Source organism: Heliconius melpomene, unplaced genomic scaffold (assembly GCF_056956725.1).
Source record: "Heliconius melpomene rosina isolate 202511_hmr_F unplaced genomic scaffold, ASM5695672v1 ptg000033l, whole genome shotgun sequence".
In the NCBI taxonomy this organism is placed as follows: Eukaryota; Metazoa; Arthropoda; class Insecta; order Lepidoptera; family Nymphalidae; genus Heliconius; species Heliconius melpomene.
Window position 1 is genome coordinate 108,809 of NW_028181867.1, and position 15,428 is coordinate 124,236.

Sequence of the window (15,428 nt, forward strand, 5' to 3'; positions counted from 1 at the left end):
AAAAGTTTCAAGTACCTTGGATCCGTTATGCATGAGTCTGGAGGCATCGATCACGATGTCCATGGCTGGATAAGCGCTGCCTGGGCCAAATGGTGGGAGGTTATTGATGTGGTCTGCGACCGCAGAATACCACCCAAGCTCAACGGGCTGATATATAAGAGCATCTGACTGGTTCTATTATACGGCAGCGAATGTTGGCCAGCTCGGCACGCTGAGGAGCTTCACGTCACGGAAATGAAGATGCTGCGGTCTGACGCATTCGAGGTAGTCTTGGGGTCCATGACGTAGCGGATAAGCTCCAAGAGCGTCGCTTGAGATGGTTTGGCCACGTTACGCGCCGGCCTAAGAACTATGTCGGACGCAAGTGCCTTGCTATACCAGTTCCTGGGGCGCGACCTCCCGGACGCCCAAGGAAGCGCTGGTTGGATGTCGTGATGCAGGACATGAGAGCCAATGGTCTAACCACCGAGGACGCAAAAGATCGTGCAAAGTGGAGTAGGTTAAGTAGGAAGGCAGACCCTGGTAATAGCCGGGATTAATGCCAGGAAGAAGTGTTGTATAGTTTTCTTTTGATATTTCACTTCTGAAACCTAATTATATGTATTATTTATTATCGCCATATATCAATTCAATTCAATTATTTATTATTTAATTACCATTAGCTTTATGAGGCTATTAAATGTAAATATCGTTCACCATTTTATTTGAATTTTGAACGTCCATTTCATTCGCTCAGAGTTTTGTTAGCTTATGCAGTGTTGCCAACCCCGAGAAACGAGAAAACAGTAGTTTCATAAAAAAAATCAGGAGAAAACGGTAGATTAAGTAAAAAAATGCAAATTTCATACTGTATTCGTATAATTAAAACAATCACATACTTTTATTAGTTATCACACATTGGTATATAATCATATTTAACACAAAATAGAACTTAAAAGAGAAATCAAACGAAATAAAAGACTTATTATTTTGTTTGAAAAAATAACTTTTTCATTTTTGGGAATGTGTATACAACACTATTGTTACAAATACAATCTTATTTATGTAAGACAATTGTCAGTGTGAGGGCAATTTTACAGAAAATAAAATAATAATACCCACATAATTATTTATAAAAGAGGAAGGGAACGGCTATAAAAAGTGACGTTTTTGAAGGATTGAGTCAGTGCAGTCGTTATTCTGCCTGTCGTAAGGTGTAAAATTGTGACAGTGTTCAAGTATTTAAAATCAGTGTCATTGTTGGAACTATGCGTTTTAAAACGTGTATAAGTGTAAAGTGTTATATAGAAACAGTGTTAGAAGTGTGTATATGTAAAAGAGGAACAATAAATTGTGGTTATTAAGTATTTTATTATACTTAGCACCTGACATTTTTACAAATGTCAGAAGTGGGATCCAACACCTAAAGATAACTGGTGTTGTTACTACGCCCAAAGCAGACCAACCGGCGCACGACGACGAACACGGTACGTCTGCGACGGTGATCGTAGACAGAATAGACGCGGAGATAATAAGCGGAAGCGATCACAGCAACCGGGATAACCGAAGTTGTAGTCAAAAGCATAGTTATGGTCGCCGTCCAAGTAGCAGAAGGTACAGTCGAAATCGCAGAAGACGTGAACGTGAGGAACAAGGTAGGTGCGTGGTAGCAGGCGTGCCCGTAGTAGTGTTCAACAAAGCAACAGTGACCATGTTTATAAGCCGAAGCGTGAACAGTATGTTTGCCGCTAGCGTGACAGCCGTGCAGATGGCTCTTCTAAAGAAGACAATGAAAATCGTCTTCCTTGAAGTAAGCATCGTTATGAAGGTACGAGCATTTTATTAATAGTAACAGTAATATTAATCAAGTAGAAGTGCAGAAGCGGCACAATATGATAACAAAATTTTAATAAGATATTAAGATGCAAAAGTCAAAGTAGTCGCTATAATTAAAGTCTCCTTTATAACAAATCTAACAGTGTGCTAAAGGTCATCTTTTAGTTTACTTGGTTAAAGTCTGTAGAAAAGTAAATCGCGTAAATGAACTAAGTGAAAATGTAATCGAAAGAAAAAGTAATACAACTAACAGTAACGTGTTCTCAGTAAACGGCATTGTTTTGAATTCTTTCATTAAACTAGGAAGAACTTTAAGTGAAATAAAAGGTCAGAAGTATATTAAATGAAATAAGGATGAAATGGAGCCTTCAATAGGTTTTGGTAACTCGACAGTTACACCCGTAGATAGTTATGATATTTAATTATTATTGATGGCATTTTGGCAATAACGGAAGTGCTTAGTGTCTACTGAATATTTACTTAGGTTATGTTGTTACGGAACAAACATTTATAATGTTTAAGACTTACGATACTTTTAAAATAATAGCTAAATAAAATTATAATTCCCGCAGTATTATCATTTAGTAGAATTGAAGAAAAAAAAGTCTTATAAAGTCAAAGCATCAAACAACGGTTTAACAATGGTTAGTGTATACCATTACAGTATACATATGTGTTAGGGTAGATGTAATAAACTTATAGACGTGTAAAGAATATTTTGTTTTATAAGAATTAAATGAATTTAACGATAAAAATGGTAAACTTATTCTAAAATAACTTGTTGAAGACAAAAAGAAATAAGCTGTTAAAATATAGTTATGTGTTTCAATAATTATAAAAGTAATAATAGTAATTTAAATAAGCAGACCCAAACTTAAAGTAACTTAGAAATAGAAAATGAATAAAAAAAATAATAAGTGTTAATATAGATATTTTATTAAAGGAATACATTTTGAAATTGTTTTGCTTTTGATTCAAGAGAATTAGGTGGTGATCCAGCAAATTAAATGAATTGATATTAGTGCGGTAGTTTCTGCGTTATGGCGCTTTAGATTTTATTTACTGGTCTCAAGGTTAATTTGGTGGCTTATTGTATTCATTGCGGGCAACTTTTGAAAAACGTGTTAATTCCTCGAGTTTCTCGCTGCTAGCGCCAGATTCCATAATGTAATTTGTACATAGTAGAACAGTATGGCTAGTAAAATGAGCCACGCGGATGTTTTAAGTTTTAATCCAGTTTTAAATGATAAACAGAACACTGATGTAGTTATTTATGTTTCAAGTAAATTCAACAAAGTGCAAAAAAATACGTACGGTTATGTTTATATTGTGTTTATCACAAGGCACCTGATGCAAAACCAACCAAAGATTAGTAATAAAAATAGTTAATTGTTGTGAATCATTGACATATTTTCCTAAACTATGAAATAATACAACCAGTTAGAGGAACAGATGCTAATTATGTAATTACAATATAAAATGTTATATTTTATATTTACTACTCCAGTTAGACTGACCAGATAGTTGACTTATAAGACAGACATTTAAAAACACGATTTACGTGTTAAGCCTATTGTTACCGTAATCTCTACTCCACTATCAAATGAGCAGGTGGATATAATCGGAGGAGGATAATAATATGTTCCAGTAGTGGTTTGAATATAAGAATAGTAAGGCGAGCAGCGTCATGTTCTGTTGGACTCTCTTGGCTAAACAAATTGTTTATTTGTATATTTTCGAGCTTTTTATCGAATGAGCTACTTTTATATTTTAAATTTGTACAATATAGAAAGTAAATATATTTGTCAGAGTATTATTTACAAATCAAGGTGTCATTAATTATTAGTTATAATTGAATTGAGTATAAGACTGTTTAGAGATCTTAGAATAAAAGTTATACAATAGGAAATAGAATACGGTGTTACAAGTACTTTTTATATAGTAAATGAATCTACTTAATTTAAAGTGTCATTACTATTATTATAACAAACCCTTTTGATGTATAGAAAAGTACACGATAATAAATAGAAATATTCTGTTTAGTATTGCTAGTGCTGTTTAATACTTACTTCAATTCAATCGTTAGCAATTGCGGACAATAATTGTGTTGTTAAATAATATTCATAATAAAGGAATCGGTTGAACGCCGACTGAGGTTTAAAATGTGAGTAGCAACTCTGATAGTCTTATATTAAAGTCATTAAGCGTAGATATAAAGAATAAAATAGAGAAACAATTCGTAATAAAATTATAAATGAAGTATTTATAGAAAAGGGGGTCAAATATATAATAGCATAAAAGAACCGCCGTGTAAGTACCAAAACGAATTTTTCGTTAGTTTTTCGTAATAAAAAGGTTACAAGTTTTTAACAAAAAAAACAAATATGACATTTAAGATCTTCTCCCAAGTACAAAAGTGTAGGGGTGTTTATAAAGCAATAGTGGCCATAGATAAAGATCTTTCAGACGATAGTGATTCTCAAGCCAAATTGGGTACTCATGATGATAATGAATGTCAGTTGGGCAGATTGCCCTAGTTTCCGTTGGGCAGATTGCCCTAGTTTCAGTTGGGCAGATTGCCCTAGTTTCAGTTGGGCAGATTGCCCTAGTTTCAGTTGGGCAGATTGCCCTAGCTTCAGTTGGGCAGATTGCCCTAGCTTCAGTTGGGCAGATTGCCCTAGCTTCAGTTGGGCAGATTGCCCTAGCTTCAGTTGGGCAGATTGCCCTAGCTTCAGTTGGGCAGATTGCCCTAGCTTCAGTTGGGCAGATTGCCCTAGCTTCAGTTGGGCAGATTGCCCCAGGGTCATTTGGGCTGATTGCCCCTGTTTCAGTTGGGCAGATTGCCTCTAATGTCAGTTGGGGAGATTGCCCTAGTTTCAATTGGGCAGATTGACTCAGTTTTAGTTGGACAGATTGCGTCCAGTTTCAGTTGGGTAGATTGCCTCCAGTTTCAGTTGGGTAGATTGCCCCAGTTTCAGTTGGGCAGGTTGCTGCCAGTTTCGGTTGGGTAGATTGTCCCCAGTTTTAGTTGGGTAGATTGCCCCAGTTTCGGTTGGGTAGATTGTCCCCAGTTTCGGTTAGGTAGATTGTAGCAGTTTCATGTGGACAGATTGTCCCATTTTCATGTGGACAGATTGTTCCAGTTTCATGTGGACAGATTGTCCCAATTTCATGTGGGCAGATTGCCCCTGCTTCATGTGGGTAGATTGCCTAAGCTTCATGTGGGCAGATTGCCCCAGCTTCATGTGGGCAGATTGCCCCAGCTTCATATGGGCAGATTGCCCCAGTTTCAGGTAAACAAATTGCCGCAAAGCTGATCACCTACCAACTTGGGCCAAGTAGACGCGCAGGTAGCTGCTGCGAGCTACCTCGAGCAGACCATCATCGGTGACAACATCATCTTTGGCTCCGTAAGGTGCCTAGCAGGCTTCTGCCGCCACGTTTCACGGAGGATTATAATCTTCGCTGGCTCGCAGCCAGTGGAAGTCGAGGAGGAGTACTGTGAGGAGGGACAGATTGTCGCAAAGCTGATCACCTACCAACTTGGGCCAAGAAGACGCGCAGGTAGCTGCTGCGAGCTACCTCGAGCAGACCGTCAACGGTGACAACATCATCTTTGACTCCGTAAGGTGCCTAGCAAGCTTCTGCCGCCACGTTTCACGGAAGATTCTAATCTTCGCTGGCTCGCAGCCAGTGGGAGTCGAGGAGGAGCACTGTGAGGAGGGACATATTGCCGCAGGTTCAGGTGGACAGATTGCCGCAGGTTAAGGTAAACAGATTTCCGCAGGTTAAGGTTAGGAGATTTTTGCAGGTTTAGGTGAGCAGATTGCCACAGATTAAAATGGGCAGATTGCTGCAGCTTAAAATGTGCTGATTGCCGCAGTTTAAAATAGTCTGATGGCCGCTAGTAAAGGTGGACAGTTTTCCGCAGGTTAAGGTGAGTAGATTTTGCAGGTTTAGTTGGGCAGATTGTCGCAGTTTAATATGGGCAGATTGCTGCTACTTAAAGTGGGCAGATTGCCGCAGGTTAAGGTTAGCAGATTGCTCTAGATTCAGGTGGGCAGATTGACCCAGGTTACGTGGGTAAAAATTGGCCCTAGTTTAACATGGCAGATTGCCTTTAAATATTGTTTGTGAAAGCTGTAAATCATTTTTGTAAGAGACATTATTACAGTCGATTGTGTAAGAGTTATGAACCATAGTTATTCTCCTTTTGTTTTGTTTTTTTTGGAAACACGAGGTCGTGTTTCGGTGCAGGACGGCCGAACTGTAAGACAATTGTCAGTGTGAGGGCAATTTTACAGAAAATAAAATAATAATACCCACATAATTATTTATAAAAGAGGAAGGGAACGGCTATAAAAAGTGACGTTTTTGAAGGATTGAGTCAGTGCAGTCGTTATTCTGCCTGTCGTAAGGTGTAAAATTGTGACAGTGTTCAAGTATTTAAAATCAGTGTCATTGTTGGAACTATGCGTTTTAAAACGTGTATAAGTGTAAAGTGTTATATAGAAACAGTGTTAGAAGTGTGTATATGTTAAAGAGGAACAATAAATTGTGGTTATTAAGTATTTTATTATACTTAGCACCTGACATTTTTACATTTATTAAAAATCAAAATAACTATAAACTGAAGTTTAAATAACTAGAAACCTATATAAAACACCAACAACATTCGAAAACACATATGGGTCATAATCAGAAAAGTGGACATTTTCGAATTCGTAACGTAACTGATAAGTAACAATACTGATAATGTTTGTTACGAAACTGATGTCATAAGGCATTATACACAACAAAATATATATTATATGAATAAAACTATTGTTTTTTTTTTATTTAATGAGACACAAATTAAAATTTTAAAGATTCAATCGTTGAATTAACAGATTATAAATGTAAGAAAACATAACAAAGTGACAATATTAACAATATAATAATGCTAGTTCGTAACGTAATATACTTATATTTCTAAAGATCACAAAGTTAATGATAAAATTAAATCCACTTTAAAATATATCAAAATTTGAGTTGTTATCACGGGAATTAAGTTTAATTCTTTGTAAGTGTTTATTCCGCATATCTTCATATTTAATAGGATTGGTCTGTTTAAGACGTTTTCTATATCTTTATTGTCTTTCAGCATATGACATAGGAGCCATGGCGCTTACTGAAAATAAAAAAATATGTATCAATAGGTATTTAATAATACTTCATGTTTATTGTTTAGATCTTTAAGAACGCTAGTACAGAACGTATTTGTTTTTAAATAAAAGCCTCGCCCGCTTGAGCTACATATTTATTAATTCACTATCTCCAGAGAAAAAAATAGTAATTACAAAATCACAACTAATTTCAGGAAGAATAAAAAAATGTTTTTTACTAAATCGGTTAAGCCGTTTCTGAGATAAGCGCACGCTTACGCGCACAAACACATAGACAAACAAGCAAACAGGCAAAAAACTTAAAAATCATTATTTTTGGTCACTTTACGTTATCGAAAGTCACCAATTATTTTTTCCATATGCCAACAATTTATTTTTAATTATGAACTAGGCTTCATATTTTCTCAGTTTCGTTACGTAACAAAATATAACAAAATTGAGAATAAAGTCTGAGAAATTCTAACCTTTTTAAATATTTGCTCATAAGCCACGTGTTGCATGTGCAAGCACTGAAGTACTTTTTTGAGATTTTGTAAAAAGAAGCAAATAACATAAACAAGAAAATGAAATTATAGAATACTTACCAAAGTAAAAGCCGTTTATAACCCTGAGATGTATCTTTAGGCATTCCCCTTAAAACATTTGAACCCCTCAACTGCTGGGAGAACACTACTCGTTGTAGCTACGATAGCATTGACTTTTAGAAGTATGGTGCCACAATAAAAACTAATATTAAATACCATCCAAAATAATTGCGTTCATATTTTAATTGTACGTTACTAGCCCTGAGTAACAAAAAGACAATATTTTGGGACAAATTTAATTAATTAATATATATTATTTATTAAATAATGTATCAATAAAAATAGTTCTACTTAATATTATGCATAAAGTAAAATAATATAAACATATCTTTACTTTTTAAAAATTGATTTGTTACGAATATTTATGGTTTTATTTGATTTCAGATATCAAATCAAATCAAATAAAACCATAAATATTCGTAACAAATCAATTTTTAAAAAGTAAAGTGGTGAATGGGACACGAAAAATTGTATGGGAGCATTTTGAAAAGTTTTTTGCAACTAACATAAAATATTATTATTAGCCTTAATACATTTAAAACATTACAAAAATCTTTAAGTTAATAAGTAAATTTATCGTAAATGGCAAAATATTTAAATTATCTTTAAAATTGTATTTTTAAAACGCATTCAAAGTAGCGGGACAAGAAAAGACACAAAATGTACACTTTTTATGATTATGACCCATATAGGTATTTACTCAATGTTAATTATAGCAGCTCTTTTAACCAATTCACAATATTTATTAATTAAAACATTTAAATTACTTTATAACTTGCTAATAATGAGCTATTAATAACCTAGTAACAAATCACATCGACTACAACACGTGTAACTTCAAGTATGTGAGGGCCAAATATGTCTTCCCGCTTAAATTAGTATCTTCTGTTCTGTTCTTTCTATTATGGCGTTCTGAGCGTGCCAGTTGAGCACAAAATCACTTCACCAGTGTCACGTTGAATGGAGCACTCACGAAAGAGGTTGTACGGTAAAAAAAGTTATACAATAGAAATTTAAGTTCTGCTATCCCTGCGGCAAGCCCCACTTCACATATTGCTGCGCAGTTCAGTGCATTCCGGTCTTTTGTGTTAAGTGCACTGGAGGGTTTACAACTGCAGGTAAATATTCTGTCAAAACAGTATGACCTTGACATGAGGAGCAGAAAAAAGATACTGTTGATGCATGGTGTGCCAGAGGACAGAAACTTGAGTGATTCTGCCGCTGCAGTGAAAGTCCTATCCAATCACCTTAAAATGCCTGACCTGGAACTTAGTGACATTAGCCGATGTCAGCGCCTGGGTACCGTGGCAGCAGATAAGCCAAGACCCATTCTTGTGAAATTTCGGGAGTTACTCTTTCGGAATTCCTAACCAAATCCAGGCATGAGACCTTCATGGCAGCCCGGAAACGTCTTGGCATTAACAAATGCTGGACGAAGGAGGGCTATATCATTGTTATTGGACCTGATGGGAAGCGCCATACTATTTCTACATGCACTGAGTTGGATAACATCCGTGACGCGGCTGAGGCTCAACCTACTCTTACAGCACCTGCTGCGAGCTCAATTGCTAGTGATTCCAGGACAAAGCCAATTGCATAGGCCTCGCGAGCGAAGAGAATCATTAAGAAGTAAACTAAAGCAGTTTTGTAGGTCCTATTTTGTCTCAAGTACTGTTATAATAATGTTGTAATTCTTATGTACAATAGTTTAAGTGCTAGTATCGTTTAAAACTACTAATATTTCCACAAAATAGACATTTACCCACTATTTTCAACCTAACATTTACTATTATTATAATGTATAGTTTTTCGCTGACGTTTTGACGGCTTACTGACGTCTAACTTGTCAATGGCTAGAATAGTCTAGGCACGCTCGAAACGCCATATTTCGAGAAATCAATCAATCTAGAATAGTCTATTATTGGCTGTGGTTTTTGTCACAGATCAGTGTCTATGACGCTGTCTTAAGTGTTAAATTCAACGATAAATTTTAGATTATGGAATCGATTATCTTGTATTTTGTTTATCTTTTTTTTTTTTTCTCTGTATATATGTTTTGTTTATTATTTTATAATTGTAAGTGAATGCTGGCATGGGTGTGATGCAAATTTATTAATTCTATTACTATAACTTAACTTAACTTAACTTTATAATTAATATTATTCATAAACTTATTATTAATTCTTAATTTATATTATCTATTTACTTTCTTATATATATTTATATATAGGAAATATATTTCTTCTTATATTATTTTTATCTATTTTTATATTATTTTATCCAGGTATATATTTATTTTTATATTATTTTATCTATATAGTTTTATGCAACGGTATGCTCAATAACGCAAATTTAAATGGTAACAGCTCCGATGAGGATATATTTTGTCAATGTTCATCTACGTCGTCTAATAATAGTTTTCACAGCACTTTCTCCCAACTCAATACTAAATTGGACATGACATTTCTTAATTCTAACAAGCACTTTAATGTGATACACATAAATGCACAAAGCATTCCCGCCCACTACCCGGATCTTTTGGCTTCCTTCGATGTTAAAAACGTTCATGCAATCTTAGTCTCTGAAACGTTCCTTAAACCATGCTTACCCTCAACATCCTACGCACTACGTGGCTTCCATTTAATCCGCAATGATCGAACAGGGAAAGGTGGCGGTGGAGTAGCCATTTACCTACGTAGCCACATACCCTTTTCTATTCTTGACAAATCCCCTACATTGTACTCAAATACTTCTGAACATATTTTTATTGAAGTCATTTTCGGTACCATAAAGCTTTTATTAGGAGTATTCTACAGCCCATCGCTTCACATAAATTATTTTGATAACTTTGAAAATTTGCTAGACAAGTATGTACCGAATTTCGACCACACAATTATTATGGGTGATTTTAATACATGCATAATTAAAAATGACTGGCGTACTAAACGACTTAAAAATATAGTGAATAGTGCAAACCTCAACCTTCTTCCTACCAGTGCTACCCATTTTTTCCCAAACACTATTCCTTCACAACTGGACTTAATGATCGTGTCTTCTCATGAACGTGTCGTCACTTTCGGCCAACTGTGTGCTGAAGCCTTTTCTTATCATGATCTCGTATACTTAACCTATAAGATTCGCACACCAAAAATCAAGCCCACGGTTATCATGCGTAGAAGCTTCAAGAATTTCAATAATGAGAGTTTCATGAAAAGCTTAAGCCAGATCGATTGGGATAGTGTGTTCAATGCTCCAAGTACCAATGACAAAATTAACATATTTAACTCTCTTCTTATTGAACTTTTTGATATTTATGCTCCTCTTAGACCCGTAAAACTTAAACATCTCCCCGCTCCGTGGCTTACAGACGATATTAAGAAACTCATGGCAAAGAGGAACTCTGCTAAGTCTAAATACAAAAGAAATTGCACTGAAGAAAACCTTATTAGGTTCAAAACACTACGGAATCGATGTAGTAAGACTTGCAGAGATGCACAACGTAAATTTATCCATTCCACTATTGAAAATAACAGCCCTGCTAAAGTGTGGAAATTCCTAGATGCAATGGGTATTGGACGCACACGGAAAACTATTAATATAAGCGATAAAATAAATCTTGATGAAATTAACAAACACTTTTCAAATGTTAACTTACTGAACCAAGAAATTAAAGCCGACACTATTAAGTCAATTTCCGATATCTCCTGCCCTTCTCCTTTTTATTTCTCCTCTGTTTCTACTGATGACGTGAAGAAGCATGTGCTGGCCATTAAATCCGATGCTACTGGTAGTGATCAAATCAGTCGGAAGATGATTCTCTTAACTCTCAACCCTGTACTCCCTGTCTTATGCCACATCTTTAATCATTCCCTTTCCTCAAACTCTTTTCCCAATACCTGGCGCCAAGCTATAGTAACTCCTATTCCTAAGGTACCTAATCCTTTATCTTTTTCTGACTATCGCCCTATCTCCGTTCTCCCATTTTTGTCAAAGGTGTTAGAGCGTATAGTCCATCATCAACTTTCATCCTTCTTAGCTTTAAATAAAATCCTATCCCCCTTCCAGTCTGGATTTCGCCCTGGGCACAGCACGGTTACGGCATTAAATAAAGTAAATGACGACATTAGGTTGGGTATCGATAATCAACAAATTACTATTCTTGTACTGCTGGACTTTTCGAATGCTTTTAACACTGTTGATTTTGATATCCTCTTAGCAATTCTTAAGTCCATTAATGTATCCTCTGATGCTATTGAATGGTTTTACTCCTATCTACATGAACGAGAGCAAACTGTTCGTATTAACGATCAACGATCATCCGTATGTCGTCTTAGTGCTGGGGTTCCGCAGGGTGGCGTCCTTTCTCCTCTCCTTTTTTCCATTTTCATTAACTCCGTTACCAAGCTCCTATCCCTTTCCTTCCATTTATACGCCGATGACCTGCAAATTTATTTGACCGCGGACGTGAATGGCATTGCGAAAGCTATTGATCTAGTAAATTCCAACCTGCATACAATCAGTACCTGGAGCAAGTCATTTGGTTTGGCAATAAATCCCAAAAAGTCACAGGTGTGTTTCCTAGGCAGTCGCCAACAAATAGCTAAATTAAATTTCCCTTCCTATCCTCATATTACCCTTGACAATTGTAAGCTGGAATACAGTAACACTGTTAAAAATCTGGGTATCAAGGTGGACAGCACTCTCTCCTGGGCTCCTCACATCTCTGAACTGAGTCGTAAGATGTACTACACTATTGGTAGGCTAAAGAGATGGAAAAATCTCTTGCCCATACAAACCAAGATCTCCCTGGCGCACTCTCTCTTGCTGCCTATATTAGACTATGCTGACACCTGTTATCTGGACATTTCGCAACAATTGCTCAATACACTTGAACGCCTACAAAACCTGGTTATTAGATTCATCTTCGGACTGAGGAAATTTGATCACATCAGCCAGTATCGTGTTAGGCTGCGGTGGCTTTCTGTAGAAAACCGTCGGAACCTCCACACTGTCACGCTCCTCTATTCCATCCTTTTTCATCCCGATACTCCTTCCTACCTTAAGGAACGCTTTTCCTTCCTTGGCTCTAACTCCTGTATTCCTTCCAGTCTCCGCTCGAAACGTGATAACGTGCTCGAGTTCCCGCAGTGCCGCACTCACTGCTACAGTAAATCTTTTACTGTAGAAGCAGTGAAATTATGGAATGCGTTACCACGCGACGTGAGACGGTCTACGACTATAAATATCTTCAAGCGTAAAGTTAAGAATCATTATCTTCGGATGTAGTATATGTATACCTATTTGTATCTTTATCATTTATGTTATCTTATTTTCTCTTTCCCAATTATATATATATATTTAATGTATATGTGTATGTATATTATCTATATATTTATGTATGTGTATTGTATATATATGTATATCTATATGTATTATGTATTGTATGTACAGGTTATATATTTATTAAGTTTACTTAAGGTTTGCACCACATTTTGCCCTCTCTCTTAGATGTCCTATCCTTGGATTGGTTGCCTGGAAGAGATCACTTTTAGTGATAAGGCCGCCTTTGTGCATTTTATGTCCCAAAATTGTACTTGTGATTCTTGTAAATGTGCAATAAAGACTTTTTATCTTATCTTATCTTATAGAAGAATGCATGTTTAAGAGAGATCCAGTTAAAATACTGCCTTCACCTATAACAATTAAAAAAAATAATTATATATATATATATACAATATATAAATAAAGAGAGTTAGTAATATCTATTATTTAACACAAATGTTAGTTTATAGTTTAATTTTGTTATTCTTAATATATTTACATAAAAATTTACATAACGGACTAAACACAAACATTAACAAACACTGAACATTAAGGGGGCGGGGAACTTTATAAGGAAGGATGTCATATAATGGACGGGTCAATTTAGGACAAGAGAAAAGGATGTGAGAAGGAGAACCGTCGTCGAGGCCACATTCACACAGAGAGTGATCCCTGACCCTGATCTTAGCCAGATGAACAGGCGTACATGCATGCCCAAAACGCAAACGACAAATTGTTGATATAATTCTCCGTTCAGTAAATTTTTGAGTAAAGAACCAAGGTCGCTTTGGGATAGAAGGTTGGATAGAAGCATAGTACTTACCTTTCAGAGACTTTGATCTTTCCCAGAGTTTGCTCCAGGACTCATCTAGATGGACAGATGCAAGGGACAACAAATCCTGGGCCGAATTAGAAAAGTGATTTAATGTGCCACACTGAGTAGCTAACTTAGCGCAGGAGTCTGCCGATTCATTCCCACTAATTCCAGAATGTCCTGGAATCCAGACTAAAGTAATATCCAAACCCTTTAGATAACATGAGTACAATTCTTCACGAATCCTTAAAACAATTGAAGATCTTAATTTACTATGAAATGGGTTACCTCTTAACGCCATTAAGCAACTTAGCGAGTCAGTAAAAATAACCGTCTGTCTAAAGTCATGGGAGTGTGCAAACAGGATTGCTTCTAATAAAGCAACAGCCTCACCTGTAAACACTGAAGATTCGGGAGGACATTTAAATTGTAAAATAATTTTGAATTTTGGGATCCAGCATGCTGCACCAACACAGCCCTCTTTAGAGAGCTTTGATGCATCAGTGAAGATGATCAAACCAATTGAGTTGAATTATATCTTGAAACTTTGTGTTGGTGCCAGGATCTTCTTTGATCAAGCCAAGATCTGTTATGATACGAGGAGCATAAACCAAAGCCTTGTATGATGTACAAAACAATGGGTTAGATGGAGAGCAGGACAAAGGATGAGGAAGATTGGTAAATTTAAGAAAACTATTAAGTACATATGGTAAGGGTTTGTCACGAGGAATAAGGTCGGCTAACTCGGATAGCTTAGACCTTAAAGGATCATCGGAGTCCAGGCAGTTAGAGATAATGGAGGCTTAACAATGACACCCATACGAGTTTTCCAAGCCAACATAAATCACTGCCGTAATGCTCAGCATCTCCTTATGCAGAGTATTAGGGAGTGGTCTGTTGGGCTTGCTGTGGTTGCAGAACCATACAATATACCCAATCACCCTCGCTGGTTTGGGGATGAATTAGGTACTGTAGGTATATTTTGGGGTGCTGGAGAACGGGTTCCACCTTGTTCACTTCTAGAAAAAGGTCAAGGATATGTAGCAGTACAGTGGGGTATTTTGGCAGTAGTAGGGTGTTATATCTCCCCTAACATACCTCTTTCCGATTACGAGGAGTATCTAGATAGACTGGTCAGCTGCGTTCACAGATGCCTACCCCGTCCGTTGATTGTCTTGGGAGACTTTAATGCCCATGCTAGGGCGTGGGGAAATAATAGAGATGACGCAAGAGGAGAAGTAACTCTTGAATGGGCAGCAAGTCTAGATTTACGGCTTTTAAACCGAGGGACAGAAAGCACTTGTGTGCGGTGGCAAGGAGAGTCCATCGTTGATCTAACTTGGGCAACTCCTGCAGCCATTCGCTTCCTGTCGAATTGGCGTGTAGCAGAAGAACTGGTAACGCTTTCTGACCACCGCCATATAATTTTCGACGTGTCCATCCGTCGCGAATTCAACCGCTCTAATTATTTACGTAGAGCAGGCAGTGCATTGCATCGATGGTCTCTTAAGAGGCTAAATAAGGATTATTTCCAAGCTGCTGCCATTGTTGCTTCTTGGCCAGAAAATACTGAAGAAGCTTTTGTTGACGCCGAGAGTGAAGTGGCTTGGTTCAGGAGTACAATGGTGTGGATTTGTGACGCGGCGATGCCCAGAATCAAACACGTCAACTATAGAGCAGAATACTGGTGGTCATCGGAGATCGCCCAGCTACGTGAGTCTTGCTTGC